This window comes from Alnus glutinosa, chromosome 8 (genome assembly GCF_958979055.1).
Source record: "Alnus glutinosa chromosome 8, dhAlnGlut1.1, whole genome shotgun sequence".
In the NCBI taxonomy this organism is placed as follows: Eukaryota; Viridiplantae; Streptophyta; class Magnoliopsida; order Fagales; family Betulaceae; genus Alnus; species Alnus glutinosa.
In genome coordinates this window covers 8,286,619-8,295,758 of record NC_084893.1, presented here as the reverse complement: position 1 = coordinate 8,295,758, position 9,140 = coordinate 8,286,619, and the positions used below count along the sequence as shown (strand labels likewise).

Below are 9,140 nucleotides of genomic sequence, written 5' to 3'. Positions count from 1 at the left end.
AGGTGGCGGGTGTATGGGATGCATGGGTGGGTAATTAAGTGAAAGGTGAGTATGAGTTGGTAAGAAGATGGGCTGTGGTGTAGGGGGGGCAGTAGACACGGGAGGCTCATGGAAGGGAAATATTGATTCGTCAAAGATAACATTACGGGATATGTAGATGCGGCCAGTGGGAATATGAAGACACCGATAGCCCTTATGTTGAAAGCTGTAGCCTAAGAAGACACATAGCTGAGAGCGGAATGCAAGTTTGTGTTGGTTATTGGGACGGAGATGTGGCCAACAAGCGCAACCGAACACTTTGAGGAAGTTGTAGTCCGGGGCTTGATGGAAAAGTAGTTCAAATGGTGATTTGTGGTTGGTGACAGGAGATGGGAGGCGATTGATCAGAAATGATGCAGTAAGGAAGGCTTCATCCCAAAATTTGAGAGGCATAGATGCTGAGGCAAGAAGGAAAAGTCCGATTTCGACAAGGAGGCGATGTTTTCTTTCCACCGAGCCTTGTTGTTGGTGAGTGTGTGGACAGGAGATTCTATGAGAAATGCCTTGTTGGGAAAGAATGGGATTCAGTGCACAAAATTCACCCCTCCCCCCCCCCCCCCCCCCAGTCTAATTGAATTGATTTTATTTTACGGTCAAAGAGTTTTTCCACATGGCGCTGGAATTGAAGGAATTTAGTGGTGACTTCAGATTTGGCAGAGATGGGAAATAACCAAATGAACTTGCTAAAATCATCAATGAAACATAAATAATACCGGTTGCCATTATTTGAAAGAAACAGGGAAGGCTCCCATACATCAATAAATATTAGTTCTAAAGGAAAATGAGAGATAGATGTGGAGAGATGATAGGGGAGTTCATGGTTTTTGCCCATGCAACATGCAGGGCAAATAGCTGAAACATTATTGGTTTTATTTTTTAGGATTGCAAGTTGATGAGCACGAACAATGTGGTTGACAACACGGAGGGCAGGATGACCGAGTTGCAATGCCATCGGTCCAAGGAAGCACGTTCACCCACGAAGGCTAACCGAGGTGGAGGAGGGCAAGGGGGAACGTGTAGAGGCCATCTTTACTCTGGCCGCGAAGACGGATAGTTCCCTTGAGACGATCCTTGACAAGAAAGAAAAACGGGTGAAATTCAAAGTAAACATTGTTATCTCGTGTGAACTAAGAAATTGAGAGAAGATTTTTCTTAATTTTTGGTACATGGAGTAGATGGTTGAGATAGAAGGTAGCATGAGGGAAAGAAAGTTGAGAGGTACTAGTGTGAGTGATGGGTAGCCCTTGTCCATTTCCAACATGCAGCTGGTCTGTGCCGGTGTATCCATCAGATTGGAGGTTGAGATTTGCTAAGTCAGCTATCATATGGTTTGTTGCTCCGATGTCTGGATACCAGTTAAGGTGACTAGTCAGTTGGCCTGCTGAAGAGGTGAGCCTGCATGTTGGTGGAGTTTTCATGCTGAAAGGAATAATCAAACCTGTGATAACAGGTGAGGGCTGTGTGGCCTGTTCGGTTGCAGACTTGGCAAACATGCCAGGGTGGCTGGCCATAAGAGGATTGAGAGGTGGAAGAGCCTTTGCCACGAACAGAGCGTCCTCTAGGAGCATGAGACCGGTTTTGAGGATTGTGGCCTCGGTGTACACCACAAGAGGATCCTTGAGATGAGCCAATAGATGGTCCTTTATTTTTGGGAGAGGAGGGACGAGCACTGGCTAAATGAGCAGAGGGGAAGACTCCTTCAGTGGAGGTATTACTGTGCTCCAGACACATCTCGTGAGTCAGGAGGTGACCGTATAATTCTTCAAGTGATAGAGGTTCCACGCGGGTGGTGACTGATGTCACAAAAGGATCAAATTCAGATCCTAGGCCTGCAAGTAGGAAGGAGATCAACTCAAAATCATTGAGGGGTTGGCCGGCTGCTGCTAGTGTATCAGCAAGGGCTTTGAACTTTTGGAAGTAATCGGACACAGAGGAGCCTCCCTTCTTGAGGGTCGCTAATTGATAGTGGACCTGCATGATCTGGGCTCTAGATTGAGAGGAATACATGCGTTCAAGGGCATTCCAAACTTCAGTGGATGTGGAATAGCCAATGACTTGAGAGATATGACTCTCGGAGATTGTAGACACAAGGGTGCTGAGGACCATTTGATCTTGTTGGAGCCATGTGAGGTATGCTGGATTAGCAACCGTTGCAGGAGAGTCTGGAGATGAAGTTGGATTGGGAATGGTTCGTGAGGGCGAAAGACGGTGCCTTCAACAAATCCATAGGCATTTTGGCTTTTGAGGTAGGTGACCATTTGCCATTGCCAGGTGAGGTAGTTGTCACGGGTGAGTTGGGCAGTGACACGGTGGGGTAAGTTGTTGAACAGGGAGGCAGGTGAGAAATTGAGATTGGTGGAGGCAGGGGCAGTGGGGGAGACTGTGGCAGAGCTGGAAGAGGAGATGGCCATTGATGCAGGATCGAAAAAAAAAAGAGACTTAAGTCTTTAGAAGGGCTCTGATACCATATAAAGACAAGACAATATGAATTTGAAAATGGTTTGTATTGCTTGATGAATATTACATTCAGTATTAGTCATATATATACAATAACTTTGTACTGGTTTATTGCGTTACAATCCCAATGATCGTGGGTGTATTAAAGATGATTGAATCAGTTTTCCTTATGTATTGTTGACAGATTTCCTTGCTGAGCTGCTTGCTGTGGAGGTGCCTTGATCATCGCATTGCATGCCTTGACAGGAAGATACTTGCCTTCTGTGATACCTGTCATGAGCTGGTGCTAGGAGCGGGGAATCTTCACTGAGTATGGAATGATCCCCGAAAGTGTCTTAATACTGAAGAACATTTTAAATAGTGTAGAGAGAACCGCACCTTAAGCCGTCTCTTGTTTTCTCATTGTTGAGGAAGACTACAGTCTACTAAACTTTTTATGTTTCAAACACTCGTAAGTCTGGAACCACCTAACACTTTTTATGTTCTGTATCTGAAGTTCATTTTATTTTTGTTTAAATTAGTAGCTATTTTTTCATTTTGTTCAAATTTCTAAACTTCTAACGTTAATGTTGATATGATTTTTCAGGGAACGACTGCTCGGCCTCTACCTATTTGATTTTATGTTTTTGATTCTACAAGTTACATACCTGATCCTAACTCTCAGATATTTTTTGTGATTTGTAATGTTTAGTTGATTATTATTGTATAGAGTTCTTTGTAATTGTTTTTGGAGAGAGTACCGTTAATAAAACTATAAATTCGTTTAATGTGTGTGTGTGTGTGTGTGTGTGTTTTAAAAAAAAAAATGAAAATCTAAAATTAAATAATTCGACTCGAGTCGAGCTCGAGCAGAGTTTGAGCTCGGCCAAAATGCTCAAGCTCAAGCTCGCACATGGATCACAACCTTGCAAGCCAATCTCGAACACGAAGTGGAGGCTCGTGTCGAGCTAGAGCCAGGCAAAAAAAAAAATCGAGCTGTGCTCGAACAGGGGATACCCGCTCAAGATTGGCTCATTTACACCCCTACTGAGTCTTTAGTCTCAACTCTCACGCTGCCACGCAACTTGCCTCTTCGTCTTCAACTCTTCGGTTTCTCACCTTAACAGACTCAAATAATTAATGCTCTCAACTACCCACACCCTACATTCAATGAGATTTGATATGTCTCTAACCCTCACCGGCAGCAGCTTTTTCTCGAGAATCTCAACCCCTCTCTCAGCCTCTCTCATGATGACGACGACAACCTGTCTTGGGCTCACCCGCACAAATCGCACACTTCATCATCTTATGGGCAGATATGTTTTGTATAAAATATTTCATTTTGTTTTTGTTACTTGTTCTTTGTTACTTTGTTTTTCTTTTCTTTCTTTTTTTCCGATTTTCTCATGACCCAAAACTATGAAGGTGAAGAAGAAACCGAGATTCATCAATTTCATAGAGATTCACTAAAATTTCACTGGCACTGTTATTTTTTTTTTGGTGAGTCTCTGTTTCTCCTTCACCTTCATAGTTTTGGGTCATGAGAAAATCGAAAAAAAAATAAAGAAAAACACTTCCCTTTTTCTTTTTCTTTTTCTTTTTTTTTTTTCATTTCATCGACGATTTTGTGTTTCTTTTTTGTGTTTCCCCTCTCTATTGTAGTATTGCTTTCTATTTGGGGTTTGAGAAACAAAGGAAAATTTAAACGAGCTTGTTTTTTTGATAAATACTTATCGAGTTCGAGCCGAGTTCGAACCACTTGAGAAAGAAACGAGCCGAGCTCGAACATAAACTTTGAAAATTTCACCGAGTTCGAACTTGTAAAGCTCGGCTCGACTCAACTCGATTTATATACATCCCTACTGGTAGGGGGACGAAAAAATCTCTTGCTAAGTTTCATAAAATTTCGTTAATAGAAAGAGAGAGAAAGGGAGAAATTCACGAGCGAGTTACGTCGGTGTGGAAAAAGTCATTCAGAGAGTTTACAAAGTTAATTGGGATGATGTGGTGGACCATATATAAAACAAATAAACGTATAAGCGTAGCTGCGTAGGCGTTATTATGAGGAATCACAAAAGGGAGTGTGATTGCAACAAAGAGTTCTATCAGTAGTGTTTATAGGAACTAGTAGTTGTAGAAGCTTTAGCGACATTGTTTGCATCCGAATTTAGAAGAAATTTGGGTTTTTTGAGAGTCAGGCTTGAAGGAGATGCGATGCAGATAGTAAATGCAATGAAGGTCAAGGATAGAAACTATCGCAGTTTTGGTCAACTTGTGAATGGTATTAAAGGTGTTTTGAATGCTAGGCAATTTTGGCAAATTGGCCATTTGAACAGGGAAATTAACGTCGTTGTAGCTCATACACTAGTTAAAGTGGCAATGCACAGGATATATATTGATCAAGTGTGGATTGAAGAAATTATTAATTTTGTTTATGATAATGTATTCCTAGAGCAACATGCTTTCCCTTAGTTTTGGCAATGAAAGATTTAAATCGACTCTAAAAAAGAAAAAAATGAAGGTGAGTTGCATCCGACTCAAATTTGCAAAATAAAAAATTATGTTCCGTTTGTTTCGATGTAAATTGTTTTTTGCCGGAAAATAATTTTCGGCATTTGGTTCATACGGAAAATTAGCGACTGCGAAAAACGGTCGGCAACCTCCGACAATGGTCCAGCTGAGTTCTAGGGGTTTGATAAAGACAAAGTCAAATTCAAAAAATATATGGTTTACAAAATTTAAAAATGAAAATCATTTTCCTAAACTAAAGAATTTTTTTGGTCAAACTGAAAATATTTCGAGTTTAACTATATTTTTTATCACACCAAAAAATAAATAAATAAATATTGGAGGAGGGTTCTAATTCCTATCATAATTTCCCAACTTTATTAGTCTTCTATTTGATATGTGTAGAGGGACTTGTCATATGTAACATCAATATGAACCAGCTTCTCTCTTTTTTCTAGAGGAAAGAGATTGACTGGCAACTCTAATTGATGTTACTTTTTTTTTATTTCGATAATTTTTTTATTTTGATCTTATAATAAATTAATAATGCCCATTTTTCCTTTTTCAGTTGAAAGGCAAGTCAAGGTGGAGCGACATTTGGAGGCCTCTTAAATGCCGGTTGGAATTTGAATCAAAAAATTATGCCAAAGCATGAACAACATATTCCTCCCTCTTTTATTCTGATTTTTTCTTTTATTTGTAGGTGATTTTTGATCAGATCAGTAAGTTAACTTTTCCGTTATGTATTTGTCCATCTACTTTCATATTGTACTGTTTATCTTCTTCATGACCGATGGTGCTTTTTATTAGTTGTGTTTTTGCTTTAAATAATGGTTTTTTTCTCCATAGATCTATTTTCATGGGCAGATCTATGGGAGAAAGGTTAGTTAGGTGTGAAGGATTATCCCTTACGGCCTGGATAGTTCGGTGTAAGGAGTTATCTCTCACGGCCTGGATAGTTAGGTGTAAGAGGTTATCTTTTACGGCCGATTTAAAAAAAATTTTCTAAGATATTTGACTATCATTGTCTTAGATTTAGTCTACTCGAAGCAGACTACTCTTTAACTATTTTTGTACATGGGTTAGCGAAAGATGAAAGTCATAGATAATACTTTATTGTAAGAATTTTGTTTGTATATATGACTTTGTAACCTCATAACATGTGACTATAATTTTAATAGAGCTTTATGCTTTATGATGAAAGAGCTTTATGCTCATGATCTTTGATCAATGAAATACTCAGATCTTTCGTTAAAAAATTAAAAATTAAAAAATTAAAAAAAAAAATTATGTTTTTAGCTAATCTTTCCCTAAACAAAGTGAAGGAGTGAAGGATACCTATCTTAGTTTTCGAAGTTTATAAGAAGTTTCAATTTCTTATAAACTTTTGAAGCAATCTCCATCATCCCTGTTACCTCTTTTTGGCGGACAATAAAAATTAACATAAGTGTAAATTTCTGCGCTTATCATGTGGTATATTGGGTCGTGGTCATATCTCATTCTCATTGCATTTCTATTCATTTCCCTCCCCCATTCTTTCCAAATATGTAGTGGTAAAGATCCATCTCCTCCTCTTTGTGACTCACTTAGCTAGCCTTTGTTTTGGCTAAGGTTTTTTCTGGTTCTTTGTTTCAATATACTTATGAAAAAACAATAAAAAAAATTCTTCCTTGATACCTAAAAAATTATAATCAAACCCATACATGATTCAAATTGTCGCACTGAATCACCCAAACCCACAAATAGATCTAATCGCCCAATTTGGTCCATCCTAAACATGTGTTAAGAGTATGCCACAAACCTAAATCACAAGATCCCCGAGAAAATGAGTCACCACAGTCGGAAGAGTAATAATATTTATTAAACTAGTATATAATTAAGATGATGTAGCAGTGAAAATTAATTATTAATTATTAAATTTTTTTTAAATGTTAATTCAAGAACTGATTTTCTACTGTCACGTCATCAAATTACATGATAATCATATAACGGTTGATTAAATAACAGTACTCTAAAGAAAAAGAAAATGCTAAATCAGTCTCCGTAGTTGGCCTAATTTACAAATCACTCAATGTGGTATAAAAAAAATAATTCAAAGGTCTTCGGGATAGGCCAAAATAATAATTTAGTCATTGCAGTCAAATTTCGTCAATGTGCTAACGCCAGCACTAATAAAATGATGATAAATGTCACTCGATAAATATATTAAACCTAAATATTAAAAATTATAAAAATAAAAATAAATAAACAAGAGGAAATAAAAAAATAAATAAAAAAAGGGTGACATGTGAGCCACCCTCGGCCCCATCTGAGGTGGCTCGTGAGCCACCTCCTACCTGCTCTAGGTTGGTCCGTGAGCCACCCCCAGTCCATGGAGGTGGCCGCAGGGCCCTCCCCAAAAGGGGCTTACGGTCACTCCCTTTTCTTTTCTTTTCTTTTCTTTTTAAAATAAATAAATAAACAAATAAATAATTTTTTAAGTTTTTAATATTTAGGTATAATACATTAATATTTTTTTATTAAGAATGACATGTGTTATCATTCTATTGGTGCTAACGTAGCACATTGACCGAATTCGTCAAGTATTTTGACGAAATTTAACTACAGTGACTAAATTGTTATTTTGGTATTTCTCAAGAACCTCTGAATTATTTTTTACACTACAAAAAATGATTTGCAGATTAAACCAACCACATTGACTGATTTTACAATTTTTTCCTTCCGTCTAATTTAAATATTGGAGAGCCTTTTTAACGGTTGAAATCGTGACAAACTAACAATTCATTTCACTGGAGCCTGTGCACCCAAGCCGATAGTTGGGTCCATCTACCTTAGTATCACATTCTGCTACCGACCAGTCTAGCGCCGCCATTCATCTTCTTTCTTCTTCTTTTGTTCTTCTTTTTTTCTTCTTTTTTTTTTTTTTTTTTTGATTTTTTGATTTTTGATTTATATATATATATTTGGGTCTATAGCGTCATCCATCTTTTGAATGAAACATAAAAGTTAAAGAGTCATGGTCCATTGCTTTAAATAATATGAATTGAACTAATTTAGGTAACTTAGATAGGGACATGCTTATGATAAACCAAAATTTGCATAATTTATTGTACCAAATTTTTCTCATTAAATACATGTGTTAAAATACTATGTGTCGGTCTTTAAGGGGTAGCTCAATCGGCTGAAAACCACGCCTTATGAAGCGGAAATTACTAATTTGAATCCTCCCTCCTCCTTGTGCGAACATGTCAAAAAAAAAAAAAAAATACTATGTGCCGACAATTATTATCAATTTAACCTTAAATCCTCTTTTCGTTAAAAACAACTAACACATTACATTTACATATCAGGACCAGCATTGAGTTCAAATCAATGATATCAAATGTCAAGATCCAAATCGGACGGATAAGGATAGTGAAATGCCCAGGAACCGATTCATGGCTATGATCTTTTAAACAGATTTAAGGGTGAGAAATTGACACGTTCCTAAAAAGAACAAATAGCTATAGTTAACGAAGTCCCCAAGGGGTAACTCAATCGGCTGGGGACCACGCCTCAGGAAATTGAGGTCACTAGTTCGAATCCCCCCTCCTCCCATCTTGTGTGGACATGTCAAAAAAAAAAAAAAAAAAAACTATAGTTAACGAAGGAAGAGAAAATGGATAAATATAAAAAAGTCTCTTAAACTAATAGGCGATTTAGAATATATACACTCATTAAACTATTAAAGTGTATCAAAAATGCCACTTTTTCATTCTATTTTTATAATATCTTTGCCACATGTCATATTTTTTTAATCAAAACATAATAAAATTTAAAAATTTTTAAAAAAATAATAATAATTTAAAAATCAAGAAGACTCTCATTTTGCCATTTGGGTGTGGGCAAACCACCCCCAAGCCAGATCGGCCCTGGGGGTGGCTGATATTGGCCATAGTGGGGATGGTCGGCCACCCCCATTGACCCAAACGGGTGGCTTGGGGTGGCTCAAGCCAACCCTTATGATAAATATTTTTTTTTAGTTTTTTTTTTAATATTTTTTTCTTGATTTTTAAATCTAATTTTATTATTTTTAATAAAAATATGACACATAGCAAGGGTATTATGGGAATATACCTACCAAAGTGACTTTTTTTTTGCACACTTTAATAATTTGA

The 9,140-nt window shown here is 37.4% G+C and overlaps 1 non-coding gene across 1 annotated transcript; it reads right to left on the bottom strand.

The window, feature by feature from the left end:
* Nucleotides 1–1,769: 1,769 nt before the first annotated feature.
* On the bottom strand, nucleotides 1,770–1,908 carry LOC133876591 (small nucleolar RNA Z247). Its single transcript, XR_009901584.1, has one exon. It is a non-coding gene; the product is annotated as a small nucleolar RNA Z247 (small nucleolar RNA).
* Nucleotides 1,909–9,140: the final 7,232 nt, after the last annotated feature.